Source organism: Pelobates fuscus, chromosome 3, assembly GCF_036172605.1.
Source record: "Pelobates fuscus isolate aPelFus1 chromosome 3, aPelFus1.pri, whole genome shotgun sequence".
In the NCBI taxonomy this organism is placed as follows: domain Eukaryota; kingdom Metazoa; phylum Chordata; class Amphibia; order Anura; family Pelobatidae; genus Pelobates; species Pelobates fuscus.
In genome coordinates, this window is record NC_086319.1 from 76,894,935 (window position 1) to 76,911,716 (window position 16,782).

A 16,782-nucleotide genomic window follows, 5' to 3' on the forward strand; every position below is an offset into this window, starting at 1 on the left:
GGGTGATTGAGGGGGTGACAGGGTGACTGAGGGGGGTGACAGGGTGACTGGTGACAGAGTGACTGAGGGGGGGTGACAGGGTGACTGAGGGGGGCTGACAGGGTGACTGAGGAGGGGTGACAGGGTGACTGAGGGGGGTGACTGGTGACAGGGTGACTGAGGGGGGTGACGGGGTGACTGATGACAGGCTGACTGAGGGGGGGTGACAGGGTGACTGAGGGGGGGTGATTGGTGACAGGGTGACTGAGGGGGGGTGACAGGGTGACTGAGGGGGGGTGACAGGGTGACTGAGGGAGGGGGTGAGAGGGTGACTGAGGGAGGGGGTGAGAGGGTGATTGAGGGGGGTGACAGGGTGACTGAGGGGGGTGACAGGGTGACTGAGGGAGGGGGTGAGAGGGTGACTGAGGGAGGGGGTGAGAGGGTGACTGAGGGAGGGGGTGACAGGGTGATTGAGGGGGTGACAGGGTGATTGAGGGGGTGACAGGGTGATTGAGGGGGTGACAGGGTGATTGAGGGGGTGACAGGGTGATTGAGGGAGTGACAGGGTGACTGAGGGGGGGTGACAGGGTGACTGAGGGGGGGTTACAGGGTGATTGAGGGGGGTGAGGGGGTGACAGGGTGAGGGGGGGGTGACAGGGTGACTGAGGGAGGGGGTGAGAGGGTGACTGAGGGGGGATGACAGGGTGACTGAGGGAGGGGGTGAGGGTGAATTTACAATAATAATATTGTCTTACCATGATTCAGGGGCTGTCTCTCTCCATCCCAGCCCAGGCAGTGCAGGAGGTGCAGGCAGAGTGGCCGCAGGGGAGAAACCTGGCAGAATGCACGCTCTGCGCCCCCTGCTGGCACACTCCATAACAGCATCCCTGGTGCTCAGTGATGGCGCAGGCTGGGAATCCCCTCCCTGTGCTCTGACTCACTCACTGAGCGCCGGAGCCGCGAGGGAGAGGACGACCAGCAGGAGGGACAGAGTGTGGCACCCCCCTACTGGATGGCACCCGGGGCGGACCGCCCCCCCCGCCCCCCCCTTAGTACGCCACTGCCCCCATAACATTTGTTAGGGCACATAGGGCGCTTAGACCCAGAGGCCCACCAGAGGCCCCGCCAAGAGATGTGATCTGCTGCCTGGAAGTCTACGCCCTGAAAGAAGAGATCCTACACGAGGCCCGCAACCGAAAGGAAGTCACACACAACGGACAACAGCTTCAATTGTTTCCAGACCTCTGCCCTGCCACCTTGGGATATCGCAGAGCTCTGAAACCGCTGACCAGAGCTCTGGCCAACCAGAACGTCAGGTACAGATGGACATTCCCGACAGGCCTTATTGCCAGTACTACCGGCGGCCCTCGACAGATCCGTACTGCACAGGATCTGAAAGATCTCACAGACGAACTCCATCTGCCCCCGCTTCAGATGAACTGGCCGGACCCACTCGACTACTATAACGGCCCTCCGCCACCACCACGGGGACAGCCACAATCACAGCGCCGACAGAGGACCCGGACGGAAACTGCGAGACCGGCCGGAGCAATCCACTAGCCGCGTCAAGAGACCACGAAGACGAAGAGGGGCCGGCGGAACACGTAACTATAACCGCATCCAACTAGGCCCTTGGCCACACAAACACACAGACAATACATAGGGACACTGTTTTTTGTGTTTTTTGCTGCATTACTGGGGGGGGGGGTGGGGGAGCGGGCAGGGGACTTGATATGCACCAGGGACTCTTCTTGAAATGGGACTACCGGGGCCTGGACTGACCAATGGGACACCTTGGTTGTTTGGGGAGGGGGATTTGGAGGGTGGACATGGAAGGGAGTGATGGTTTCCCCCCCCCCCCCCCCCTGAATTCGTAAACCAGAGAGGCCACCTCCATTACCTGAGCTATTGGGCCCCATTCCCCTATTCCTGCTTTTGCCCTCTTCCCCCCCCCCCCCCCCCCCCAGGGCCCCCACTACCCGGACCCATACCACGGTATACCTAGGGGTTCCCCACCCGAACCCCTAGACCAAAACTGCACAGTTTCCAGACCCCTGGGCCGGGGTGGGGACATGCGATGAGGGACATTCGAAATACACAGACTATCCGAGACCGCCATGGCCACGCAGACTAGGCCGGTCACCCTAGTAGTAACGGGATTCCCGAGGGAGGGGTCTCCCACATGATAATGACCGCTGAGGCTGGCAAGACAATCTCCTAGAGGGGCGAGGAAGGAGGACATAGGACGGACAGAGGTTTCCCACACATAGTCCTCTGGAAGGACACACTCAAATACCACCTAGACTTCCGTCCCCCAGACAGAGACCGACCAGTGGGGAAAGGGAAGAGATAGGCCACGCTCCCATCGGACAGGGGTGTACAGTTCACGGCAGGGGGACCCGACTGGACCGACTGGTTCGGCCGAGTCGGCTCCCACCTAGCCCACACCTTTACCTTCGTAGGTTGTATAGTTAGTTAAACAGTTAATTGTTCACGGTTTTTATTTTGTTGCCTTTGTGAGCGCGCAGCTCTCGTCCCGGGGACCCGAGAGGGAGAGGGGCAGCTACAGGCTAACGCTAGTAGCGTACCCTTCCCGTCACCCACCCCCCCCTCATCCCCAACCACACCGACCCACCCCTTCCCACGTACAGACAATCCGGAGACGACATGACCTCGCACTCATATACCACCCACAAGAGAGCGGAGATTAACCTCCTTTCCATAAACGCAAAGGGCCTAAATGTGCCCGAAAAGCGCTCCACAGCGCTCCGACACTTTCACAGCCAAAGGGCACAGGTTGTCCTAATCCAGGAGACACATTTTAAGGAGGGTCAAGCCCCTAAACTCACAGACCATAGATACACACAATGTTTCCTCAGTAACAACCCGGAAGGGAAAACTAAAGGCACGGCGATTCTGATACACAAATCCCTACATTTCGACCCCACCGACGTCCTCAGTGACACACAGGGGCGCTACGTCTGTGTCAAGGGAATGGTAGCAGACCGACCCTACACGTTCGCATGCCTCTACGCCCCCAACAGACGCCAACACCGTTTCCTAGGCTCCGTGACCAGAACTATAACGAACTTCGCCACGGGTTGTCTGGTTATAGGGGGAGACTTAAACGTAGCCCTGAATCCACACCTCGACACATCAACAGGCACCTCCTCAGTACCCCGACACATACTGAAGGACATTGACAAAACCCTACACGTCCACCGACTAGTAGACTGCTGGAGAGCGACTCATCCAGGCGACCGTGACTACAGTTTCTACTCGACCCCTAATGGTACGTACTCAAGAATAGATTACTTTTTAATACCACACTACTATCTGACAGAAATCCGACGATCCGCAATAGGCACGGCTACCTGGTCGGACCATGCCCCAATCCAACTGACACTGACATCCCCGCTATTCAGACCCACATGCAATAACTGGAGACTAAACGACTACCTCCTAAACGACCCAGTAGCCCAGACAGAAGCTAAAACACGACTGACACAATACTTCACAGAGAACGACACCCCTGACACCACTCCCTTCTGCCTGTGGGAAGCCCACAAATGCGTGATGAGGGGACATTTTATAGCTAAAGGTGCTGCCCTCAAACGAGCAAAAACCGCCAGACTCACCACCCTACTGAATGACATTCGCAAGTTAGAGGACACCCACAAGCAATCCCACCTTCCATCAGACGGGGCGCAACTGACAGCCCTACGCAGGGAACTTTCCTCCCTCCTCAACACCAATTACCATAGAGCATACACTCACTCCAAGGCGTTCTTCCATACTAACGCCAACAAATGCGGAGCCCTCCTTGCCCGCATGATTGCCAAGAAGAGATCGACAGCATACATCCCCAAAATCAGGGACAAACAGGGTCACCTCCAGAACATGCCACGAGACATGGCCGACACCATACGGACCTATTACGCAGACTTATACTCACTAGAATCACACCTGACAGAGAGGGAACTAACAGAGAAGAAAGCCCGCATAACACACTACCTACAATCACGTATAGGCACCAGTCTGACACAAGAGGCGAGCACGGAACTAGACGAACCTATCACACTTCAAGAACTAACAGGGGCCCTTAAACAAACCAAACAGGGCAAGAGCCCAGGTCCGGACGGACTCCCGATTAGGTACTATAAATCTTTCCCTGAACTCCTTCTCCCACGCCTTCTGGTAGCCCTCAACGCGATTCGCGACGGGACCCACATTCCGCCGCAGTCCCTGGCGGCGAACATTAGTTTAATCCCTAAGGAGGGGAAAGACCCTGAATCATGTGCCAGCTACCGGCCTATATCTCTGCTCAACTGCGATATTAAACTTTTCACCAAGGTACTATCGCAGAGACTACAGGCCTACCTCCCGGACCTGATCCACGATGATCAAGTGGGTTTCACCCCACATCGGGAAGCGAGGGACAATACGACCAGGACACTTGCCCTGATCCACGCCGCTACAATCAGTGACACGGGCCTTCTTCTGCTCTCAACAGATGCAGAGAAGGCCTTTGACAGAATATCATGGGACTTTATGTTCCAAGTGCTAGAGCGGCTGGGGATGGGCCCATCCATGATGTCCTGGATTAGAGCCATCTACTCCACACCAACGGCGCGAGTATGCGTCAACGGAGCCTTCACCGACCCCTTCTCGATAATGAACGGGACTAGACAGGGCTGCCCCCTATCACCCCTCCTGTTTATACTAGCCCTGGAACCATTCTTGACCTCAATCCGCAACAACCCTCTAATACCAGGTCTAGTAATAGGGAGGAAGCGACACTCAGTAGCAGCATACGCTGATGACTTACTATTCTTTGTCACCGAACCAGAAACCACAATGCCAGCAATACTACAGGAATTCGACACGTACGGGGTACTGTCGAATTTCAAGATAAATTACTCTAAATCTACCATACTCAATATTTCAATACCATCACGCACAGCCACAACCCTGAAGCGGGAACTCCCGTTCCAGTGGTCAGGCACCTCCCTGCGATACTTAGGGACGAACATCACAAGAGACCTCGCCCAGCTCTACACAGCTAATTTTCAACCGCTACTTGACATCTTCCGAAAGGACTTTCGGGACTGGGAGCAGGTGCGGCTCTCGTGGTTCGGGAGAATAGGGGTACTCAAGATGAACATCCTGCCACGGGTGCTGTACCTGTTCCAGGCAGTCCCATGCGCCATCCCGGAGGCCTTTTTTAATTCCCTCAGGTCCATGGCCCTTAGATTCGCCTGGCACAAACTAAAGGCAAGGATAAAACATGACACACTTACGCTACCGAAAGAGAAGGGGGGGCTAGCCTTCCCTGACTTTAAAAGATACTTTTATGCCTCGCACATTCAACGAGTAGTGGAATGGACCAAAACGGGTGTGCCCAAACCCTGGAAAGACATAGAATCGGCACAGATAGGCAAACCCATCTCGATCCTACCCTGGCTAGACCACCCACAGGGCAGACGACTGGCGGCTCCACACCCCCTAATCAAAGCCACAATGCAAGTTTGGCACAGAATAGCCATACCACTAACACTCACCACCACACCATCCCCACTACTTCCACTGACCCACAATGAGAACTTCCCTCCGGGGATGGAACCGAAGACGCTAACTAGACTCTTGACACAGGAGACACCGAGACTCCACCACGCGACCACCAGTGGACAACTTAAAACCCTCAAAGCAATGACAGGGAACGCACACAACTCATTTATGTTACAGTTTAGGTACCGCCAACTACACATGTTCACGCACACACTATTCCATACACATAACGCCGCCAGATCATTGACGGAATTCGAAGGTATCTGCATGGACCCCGATCCCCTAGCGAAAGGCATCTCCGTTCTCTATGGTATGCTTATGCAACTGAGGAGAAGGCCACCCCCAAGTTTCATGGGAAAATGGGAAGCAGCACTTAACACCACCTTCACAACAGCCCAATGGGACAAGATGTGCACACTCACACTCCACTGCTCTCCGTCGAGTGGGACACAGGAGACAGCCTACAAAACATTGAGCCTCTGGTACCGCACCCCGCTCCAAACACACACATACGACCCCACAACAGACGATACATGCTGGAGGTGCACAAGTCACACAGGAACCTACATCCACATCTGGTGGGAATGTCCAATTATCCAACCCTATTGGGAACACATACACAAAATCATTCAGAGATTTACAGACACCCCGCCACCGAAGGACCCTGCAGCACTCCTCCTACACCACACCAAAACCAAAGCATCCGTATACAAGAAATCCCTTACGGTTAGAATCCTCAATGTGGCTAAAAGCCTGATTCCAGTATTCTGGAAAAAACAACACGCTCCCCCGATGGCAACCTGGTTCCAACGTATGGAGGAACTCAGAACGCTTGAGGAGCTCACCCTACAGGCAGAGGGGAAATCACAGACATACCAGACGATCTGGACCCATTGGATCCTAACGACCGGTAAACCAGACTTCCAAGACTTGATACGCTAACAGTCATAGACACGGATGACACTTCTGACACACACCCGGAGACACGACCCCCCCCTCCCTCCTCCAACATACCTGACCCCCTGCTCCCCTCCTCCCCCCCCCCCTCCCCCTCCCGGGAACCGGGGGGCGAAGACGCGTGCACTAACTAAGTTAAAGAAATATGCTAGATTGCAGGGTCAGACAGGGACAAGCATAAGAAACCAGGCTCTCCAGGCAGTGGTTGACTACCAAGTGGGGAAAAGTGTTACGTACCAAATCGGTTTAGGGGGAGGCGGATACACCGAAGAGATACACTGAGCCCACATAGCAGAGAGATAATGGGGAAGGGGGACTGACTGAAGATGTGAGACAGGGACGACATCCCGAGATACCTTTAGTCATCAGCCGATCCCGACAAACAGAACCCCCCTCGACCCCCTCTCCCTCATTTCACGAAGAGAGGGGCTCCCACCCATGAACCGGGAGACCCCGGCTGCACACCCCTGAAATCCCCGAGTCGGCCAATACCATAATCACGGCACACGCAAGGGGAAGCCGGAGACATGCTCAACCCTGTACCCATGCAAGCTAAAGGGACCTGCGAGTCCACTAATGTAGAGATAAGTATAGTTGACAGGGGTAATGTGTATCCCCAGTATATATACGTTGCATATTTTTTTTTTTTATTGACTGGACCTGCGAGTCCAACAATGTTGAATCTTGACATCTCGGAAGGGGCCCATTATACCCCGGAATATATATACATGCAAATGATACCCTGATACCGGGACCTGCGTGTCCACACTGCTATTTATGTTTCATGAAACTACATGCAATCCCAATATACAAATAAAAAGATATTTACAAAAAAAAAAAAAAACAGATGGCCAGTAAAATATAGAAACAAATAGCATTATGTTGAAATTAAAGACCCAATAATGAGTAGAGGGATGAATTGCCTTTAGCAAGAGTCTTTCTCAGTATACAGGTGTGTATAGTGGTTGGCATCATTCCTCAAGAGCAGGCTTCCCCAAACTCCGGCCGTCCAGATGTTGCTGAACTACAACTCCCATGATTCTATGAATGAAATAGATAGGCTGAGAATGTTTTTGATATGTTCTAATGTTTTTACATTTTGTTAAATAAATGAAAGAAATGTTATCGTTTGCTGGAGTTGGCGTGCATACTTGACTAAAATTGCCAAACCATTTTTAACATGTTGCACAGTTTGTAAAAGACATTATATGCTGAGTGCATCATTTTGCTTTCTTCAAACAAATAAATGAACTAAAAGATGACACATGAGACGGCCTTATATATTTTCCTGTTGCACAGAGATCGAAGTAGGGTTTACCAAATACATCTTGTAATCCTGGACTCCTATCACTTATTCATACTGATGGACAGCATCTGAAACCTATCAGCATGCAGTATGTAAAATATTCATTCTGCAGATTGCAAATCATGACTTTAATCAACAATACGTCTGCAACGCATGGATTCTATATACTTTTTGGCAGCAGATCATCCACGTGAATATATTATATATCTAGAAAAACATGGCGGATTTAACACATATTGGTCTAGGAGTTCTGCTCATTACACTAGCTCATACATGTCGTATTTGTGCATTTGTCTTACTAATGATATGTTTCCTAATTGTAGCCCTTTCATAAATTCTATTTCTAGCTTTGTGAAGATCACCATATACAGGGTTAGGTGAGAATGAATTACAGAGAAGTTGATTGAATACATTTAATTTTGCGCCACTATTCTGTATTATGTCCATTTTCATCCAGAGGGTTAGTTTTGAAACCCAACCATTGTGTATCATGCCATTGCAGCTTGTTCACATGCTACATATTTTGAGAACACTCTCCATGGCACATGGAATAATTGAGCATTTTTCATGACAGATATACAAGCAACTTGAACAAGAGAGAAATGGGCGGGTGGTGAAAGTGATAATAGGTCACAAATCTAGTGTAGGCAAGCCACTGTCATAAGGTCACTCCCAACCTTTATACAAATGTATTTTCTATATAATAATGAATTAGTTTTAATTGCATTAGCTATATTTTCTCTGGTCCGATTTGCATTTTGCTTAAGATGCTGAAATTGTATGAGAATGCAGATTGTCCATTAGGCAGGTCTGTGAACGCAGACCGCATTCAATTCGAGCACTCCCAGTGGAGGCTTGCTCGCTATGCGGCTGTGTAGATTATACATAAAGTTTATTTGTATTCCAGCTTGGTGGCGTACGCGCACACTGACCAGCCGCACGTCATTGCGTATGGCGGTGCGTAAGGCACGGTCTGCGCATGCGCGATCAATGGAAGACGGCCGGACCGGCGGATTTAAAAGAAGATGAGGACCAGCAAGAAACTAGCAAGCTCCTGAGGAAGTCGACATCGACGAAACGCATTGAGCACTGACCATTAAGTATCTATAAGAGCCCTGTTGTCTTGGTATAGCAGTCTTTTTTCTACATGTACTTATTTTGTTATTTATCTGCTATAGCAAGTGTGTGCACTGTGCTGTTTTCAGTTTGTGGAGCAGTACTTTTTGCATCTTGCACCCTTGCACCATTGCACTGTAGCACTTTACATTATTAAGTTACTTGTATGTTTATAGCTGCTATCCTTAGGGGCTCTTAGCCAATTTGGCTGTGTACTTATCTATTTTTTATTGTGCATATTGCACTATTAATATTTATTTCTGTTCTCAATAAAGTGGACTTTGTATTTCCACCTATTGCCTTTTATTTATGGGAATCTCCTATAATATATATTTATAGTGGTTTGTGGCGCCCTGTTGTCTGAAGTAGTGTTCAGACATTGTGTTGATACCAGCAACCTGGACTGTGATTATTTCTGTGTTTATTTTTGCTAAACACTAATTCGCAGTGAACTGAAAACCAAAATAACTAAACTGTGATGATGTACAAGTTGGAGAATCTAAATCAACCGTTTTTGACTATAGGGGGCATTCTAAACAATGTAACCACAGCAGCACAGTCTATGAATACCAACCACAATATTTTATTTTTATCAAATTATTTGGACAAAAGTCAGAGCTCTACATAGTACACAGAGATCACCCCTTCTCTGCCACACAGGGCCATATTTGTCATCAGGTAGACTAGGCACCTGCTGATCTATTTTCAGCACTTATTTGGAGCTGGTGAGGGGAGAAATATATCAGGTCCCTTCACCAGTGTCATCTGTAGTTTAGTCAACCTTCTATGCTTGATATGAGAGCTACAGGAACAGTTATAAAGCATGCAAAACTCAGTGCTGACCCTGCTCCTCCAGTGTTTAATGTAAGGATGAATAGGAAGTGGAAGGGATCACTTCCCATCTGCCTCTCATACAGGAAATGCCGTATAGGAGAAGCAAGACCAGGATTGAGTGATGCACACTATATCAGCTCCTGCAGTTCTACTGTCAATCATAGGAGGGTGAGTACTCTGCAAAAAAACCTTATAAAAATAACATGCCTGTGCCCTAAACACTGCTTTTTCTATAACAATAATGCAACCTCTCCCAAAAATGTAAGCACTCAACACATAAACATGTAACAAACCCTTTACCTCAATTCTAGGCTTAACTCCTTTTAAAATTGAAACACACCATGCAATTGGTGTATAGAACATGCCCCTGCAGCCTCACTGCTCAATCCTCTGCCATTTAGGAGTTAAATCCCTTTGTTTATGAACCCTAGTCACACCTCCCTGCATGTGACTTGCACAGCCTTCCATAAACACTTCCTGTAAAGAGAGCCCTATTTAGGCTTTCTTTATTGCAAGTTCTGTTTAATTAAGATTTTCTTATCCCCTGCTCTGTTAATAGCTTGTTAGACCCTGCAAGAGCCTCCTGTATGTGATTAAAGTTCAATTTAGAGATTGAGATACAATTATTTAAGGTAAATTACATCTGTTTGAAAGTGAAACCATTTTTTTTTTCATGCAGGCTCTGTCAATCATAGACAGGAGAGGTGTGGCTAGGGCTGCATAAACAGAAACAAAGTGATTTAACTCCTAAATGACAGTGAATTGAGCAGTGAAATTGCAGGGGAATGATCTATACACTAAAACTGCTTTATTTAGATAAAGTAATTTAGGTGACTATAGTGTTCCTTTAATTTACCCCACAACTATAACCCTTCTCAAGTTGTTAATCTTTTTAACACTAAACACCTTAGTAATCTAACTCTAACATTAACCCTTCTCTAACCCTCTTATTTTAACCCCATGTAGATGTATTTACACAACTGCATACACTCATTATACTCATAGAGTCAAACAATACATACAAGCAGAAATATGCGTATATATACATATTTACATAATATATAACAATATATTATATATATTTTTTTTACATATTTTATACTTGCAAAGTCCAGTTAATAGATTAGTTAAACTCACATTGCCTTGGATACTAATTGGCAATAAACATAATATGACTCACATTTTCAGCTGCATTTGTAATAGCATGCTCCAAAATAGTGATAATTACAAGTTAAGCTGCTCCTAATAAGATATCTTGTACAGAATAAGCAGTTCTTTAAATAAACAAATATACCACCAGTAAACAGTACATCAAATGCTAGAGAGTTATTTAACCCCTAAAGAAAATAAAGATCAGAGATTATTAGAGAACATATCCGCACCGCTTGAAGAATATATAAGATTAATTTATGAAAATGGATATTGCTATTGGCTTTCATATAAACTACACTAAGCTAAAACACCTAAATTGGATCTGTCACTTTTTACTATTTCATAAAGATGTAATATTTATGAAACACTGATTAAGACTGCATTGGAATTTCACTGAAATTCCAACGTAATCAAGAGATAACGTAACACAAAGTAGGGACCACTTAGTCTTAAAGGGACACTATAGTCACCAAAACAACTTTTGTTTAATGAAGCAGTTTTGGTGTATAGATCATACCCCTGCAGTCCCACTGCTTAATTATTTGCCATATAGGAGTTAAGTTTATGCAGCCCTAGTCACACCTCCCTACATGTGACTTACACAGCCTTCGTATACACTTCCTGTAAAGAGTTATCTATTGTTTCCCTGAAGAGTGGAAGGATGTTGGGGCCAACAGGAGACGCGTCACCCGAAGGCATAGCCGTAGGCAATATGATTACTGCTGACAACGGGACTGCGGCACTCGGGGACACTATCATTGGGACACGCAGCTAACTTAACATCCCTGGGGGGAACTTTGGGGCCAGAAGGGACTGGAGTGTGTGCAGATATGGTGGAGGATGCCGGTCATCGGCCAAGGTATATAACCACCATCAGGCTGACAAGTCGTTGAACGGGGAACTAGTTTATTTCACTGTATACGTATATATAGTTTCAGACATAATTGTTTTTTATTCGAGCCTGCGGGGGAGGGAAAGAGAGGGACGAGCCACATGGGGCAAAAGGGAGACAGGGGGCCACTTGGGGGTTGGGGGAGGGGGGGTGGAGTAGGATACCAGCCACTAGTGGGAGGAGATGCAGCGACGACGAGCCTTAAGACTCAGATCGTCTGATAAGTAAATGACGAGGGGTCCCCGGACAATCCGGAACATATCCTTCAGATGTACAGGCCCGCCTCCTCCCCTGCCCCTGCTCCGCATTTTGTCAAACCTAACCAGGGGCTAAACTTCAGACCCCGCTGAGAACGACCCAACCGGGTACATACCTTCCCCACCGACAAGTGCCACTGTAGCCTGAGGGGACATAGCTGATGGGGGGGGGGGGGAGGAGGGGTCCCGCTGCCCCTTTAACACCTTACAGAGCCGGGGACCTGCACGATAATCCAGTGCCTCACCACACCGATGGAGGAACACCTAAGGGTCTCTGAGAGGTTGTGCACGATGGACTCGAATGCCACATCATCTGTGACAGTGAGTCACCCTAATACTTTGGGGGTCTTGCATTTTGTGGCACGGCGGATTGGGGCTTCGAGCCGCCTTCTTCGGCCAGAACGTTGGACCATCCGGGCGGGGGAGGCTCACACCCCCAGACTGCTTTGGCAATTCGTAAGACCAGACTTAATGATTTTCTCATTTATATTTTTTATTAAGTTGTTTTATCTTACTGCGTTTTTTTATGTTATGTTATACTTTTGGTTGCAACCCACGGCGCTGGACACACAGGAACTTACAAGGGAGAACTGTGCTCTGTTGCACAATAAGGAACAAAAGCACACACGTTCAACCAACACAGACACAGCACACAGAGTCTAACCCACAATACCTCCATAGATCGCATTAAAAATTATTTCTCTTAACATAAAGGGGTTAAACTCCCCCAATAAGCGTAGACTACTGAGAGACCTTAAGTCTCAAAAGGTAGACATAGCCCTGATACAGGAGACGCATAGCCCCAGGGTAGCGACAGGCAAATTGCAAGATAGACAATACACACAGGTATATGAAGCTAGGGCATTACGGAAGCGCGCACAAGAGCTGCCCCTTACAGGTGACGGGGAAACAGGCAGACCCAGAGAGGCGATACATATCCATAACCCGGAACGATACACAGCAAAAAGGTCAGCATTTTTAATGTATATGTCCCAAACATCACAGACCCCAGCTACTGGGACAACTTGACGGCACTGGCCGGATCGGTTGGAGGAGGGGTGACGCTGGTGGGGGGAACTTCAACACAGTGCCGTATCTGACAGGAGCTCAAAATTAGGGTCACCCAGGTCCCATGGGAGGGGAGCACAAGACAAGCTTCTACACACATTCCTTGCTAACACGCAGCTCCTTGACGCATGGAGGCTCCAACATCCAGATACACGCGATTACACATTTTATTCAACACCCCACGGCACCTATTCGAGAATAGATAACATCTTCATGAATGGAGTAGAAATTAAGTTGCTATGATGCCAGGAGGTCCTTTAGGCGTTAAACCGTTCTCTAATGGTTAAAGGGACACTATAGTCACACAGACCACTTCAGCTCAATGAAGTGGTCTGGGTGTCAGGTCCCTCTAGGGTTAACCCTGCCTAATGTAAACATAGCAGTTTCAGAGAAACTGCTATGTTTACATTTGGGGTTAAGCCAGCCTCTAGTGGCTGTCTTCCGGACAGTCACTAGAGGCGCATCGGCAATGATTGAGGCATATTATGCCTCAATCACGCAGAGCGTCCATAGGAAAGCATTGAAAAATGCTTTCCTACGGACACTTTGAATGCGCATGCAGAAGTGCCGCGCATGCGCATTCGGCGCTGGTGAAGTCAGACAAGGATGCTGACGTCGGCGGGGGAGGCGAGGTAAGGGAGCCCGGCAGGGGAAAAGGGTGAGTAGCTGAAGGGGTTTTAACCAAGACACTATAGTGTCCCTTTAAACCCCAATGTTTGTGTTTCAGTACCGGATCTCTCTGCCCCTCTGTCCTTTAGCTTGCTCAAATTCTAGAAACTGTAAGGCTTAAGAAGCAGCACTGCTGATTGGCTAACAGCGATCAGTTGACTCTCTCAGCCAATCAGTAGCTCCCCATTCATAAAACCGACTTGAAAAAGGTAAGTTTCTTTTAAAGCCAGTTTTTTGTTTGGGGAGCCATCCAGTGATTTCAATGAAGTTGTCATTGTGCCTAGAATGCTCTTTTAAAGGCGCACTCCAGACACCACAAGCATTTTACCTAGCTAAATTGCTTCATGTGTGAGGTGTGTATTTCACATTTTAATTTTACATAAATTGCCAATTTCAATAGAAACTGGCACTTTATAGGCAATTGCCCAAAGCTCCTGCCTTGCAAAGACTTTTCATTGAGCTGCACTGGGAAGTTTGGGCTGGATTAGAAAGGGAGGGCTTGCAAATGTTTCAGACGAGAGAAATGCAACTTTTACAAGCTGTTTTTAGATATAACCAAAATGAGAAAAAAAAAAGCGTACTTAAATATATTAATTCATTGGGGGCACTTAAATACATAATGTTTTTCATTGGGGGCATATCTACGTAACCATGATTTATTTTTAATTTAGGCAGTGGGATGTTCCTTTAAGATAATACTGTTAACAAGTTTCTTGAAGAATCCATTTATGTGTACCAGTGAGAGTGAGCCACGCTTGTATCCCAACAAGGTAACTAGAGGGAAGGCTAGGGAGGCTTAAGCCACATAAAGTTTAAGGGTGTACAAGTGTCTTATTATTCTGCATCTTTTACCATGCCAGCCAATTTCTGCCTAAAATTTATAATTCACTTTAGTGAATAATCTTTGAGCAGTGATGTGATATTCACTGTAGCTACAAACTGACCAATGAATAATTGCTCTGTGCCAGGCCAGATGACACTATGTAAAGAACAGATTGAAGAAATGATGGATATCCCACTGTCAATCGAATAAATGTGCAAATCCTCAATTGAACCAACGCATTAGGGGAACGCAGCAGCGCAAACATAAAGCAGTAATTTCTAAAGAGGTGAGAAGCTTGTTTACTGAATGTCAAACATAATTATCGTTTTACCTATTGTACAGTGCTGCGGAATATGTTGGCTCTATAAAATAATTGTAAAAAATAGCTTGCCTTGAAAATGATGCCTGTTCTACAGTACTGTAAAAAACAGACATGCACAATAGATTAGTCTGGGAGAGTTTTGTGATATATGAACACTTACAAATTCATAGAATGTTTGGTTAACGGCATTAGTTAAAATATTTATTTTTTATAAAATATCGTAATTATGTATTTAACACCTATCGCCCAATAGGCTTACCAGTACCTAGGATCTTTTCCATGTGGCAACGTAGTAAATACAGCCCTGTATTTTATGTTGGGCATCTGTTATCTCTGTTATCTTTCTGGAGAACGATATTTCCATAAATTCCCTGTTGTAGAAATTGCAATGCTTACATTGCCATGTTAAACACACCTTTAGTGGCGTTCTTCCAGACAGCCACTAGAGGCGCTCCAACTACACATGCTTAGTAAAACTTGGTCACCTGATGATACAGCTCACCGGAAAGTATTGTATTCAATACTTTCCAATAAAAAGCATTGGATGAGTGCGAGTGCGTCAGGTCTCCAATGAGCCTCTAAGAGGAGCATTGGAATGATCCATAATGAAAGCGCACTGTATGCTGTGGTAGTGCCCCTTAAGAAAGAGGGAGACTACCCAGCAAGCTGGTAAGATGACAGATGATTATTGGTATGAGTCTAATCTATCTTAAGATTAGGAGTCCAGTGGATAGGGGTAAGCTAGGGGAACAAAAATATATATAGGAGAAAGCAGCAATAGATGGTGCTGGAAGTAGTGGATACAGTGTCAGAAAAAGTATCTCTTCATCAACAGTGTTACACTGAAACTTTATTGACTGCTTATAGAGAGAGATACACTTGCCACTGTGTATCCATACATACTTCTGTAACCTATAAATGAATGGAAAGTCTGTCCCTGGTATGCAAATGAATACTTTGTTCAGAGTGCTATTCCCAGGGAAGTAAACGACAATCAACCCCTAGGCCAGGGGTAGGCAACCTACGGCACTAGTGCCATGCACGGCACTCGAGGTGTCTTTCCACGGCACTCAAGGCTGCTAGAGCCAAACAGGGTCTGGCCTATCAGGAGTCTCAGTGAAACTTCAGATATCTGCTAATACAAAGAGGTAGTGAAGGACAATCCTCAATTTATGCATTGCAGCACTTAGAGGAAGTGATCTCAGATCACGTCCTCCCAGCACTTGTGAATGGGAATCCACACTGTAGTAGAGCAGCCCACAGCTGAAGTTGCAGCTCCTGTCCTTGACCTGTACCTGCCCAGGCTGGTCCCCACTGGAACCCAGGGAAGCCACCCACACTGCTAGATATACACAGACCTGCAGAATAAGCCTCCCCTCATACAAATACTATGAACAGCCCACACACAAACATACACACAATCCCCACAAACACAACACCACTAACAATCTACATACATGCACACAATCCCACATGCAGCCTCTCACGTGAAAAACCCCAAACAGCCCCCATACACTACCTAACACACAATGTGACATATCCATCTACACACAATTCCACAAGCAGCCCTCATACACAGCCCACATTCATATGTATCATACACGATACCATAAACTACTAATGAACATATACAGTATAATAGCTCATATACGCACAAATACAACGATACAAAGCAATTACAGTATAAATAACACAAGCAGAATACGGCAGCACACACACCTCAATTTCAAAAAACCTCAATCTCGCCTTCTCCTCACCCCCTCCCTGTGTTCTCCTCATCTCCCCTTCTCCTCACCCCCTCCCTGTGTTCTCCTCATCTCCCCTTCTCCTCACCCCCTC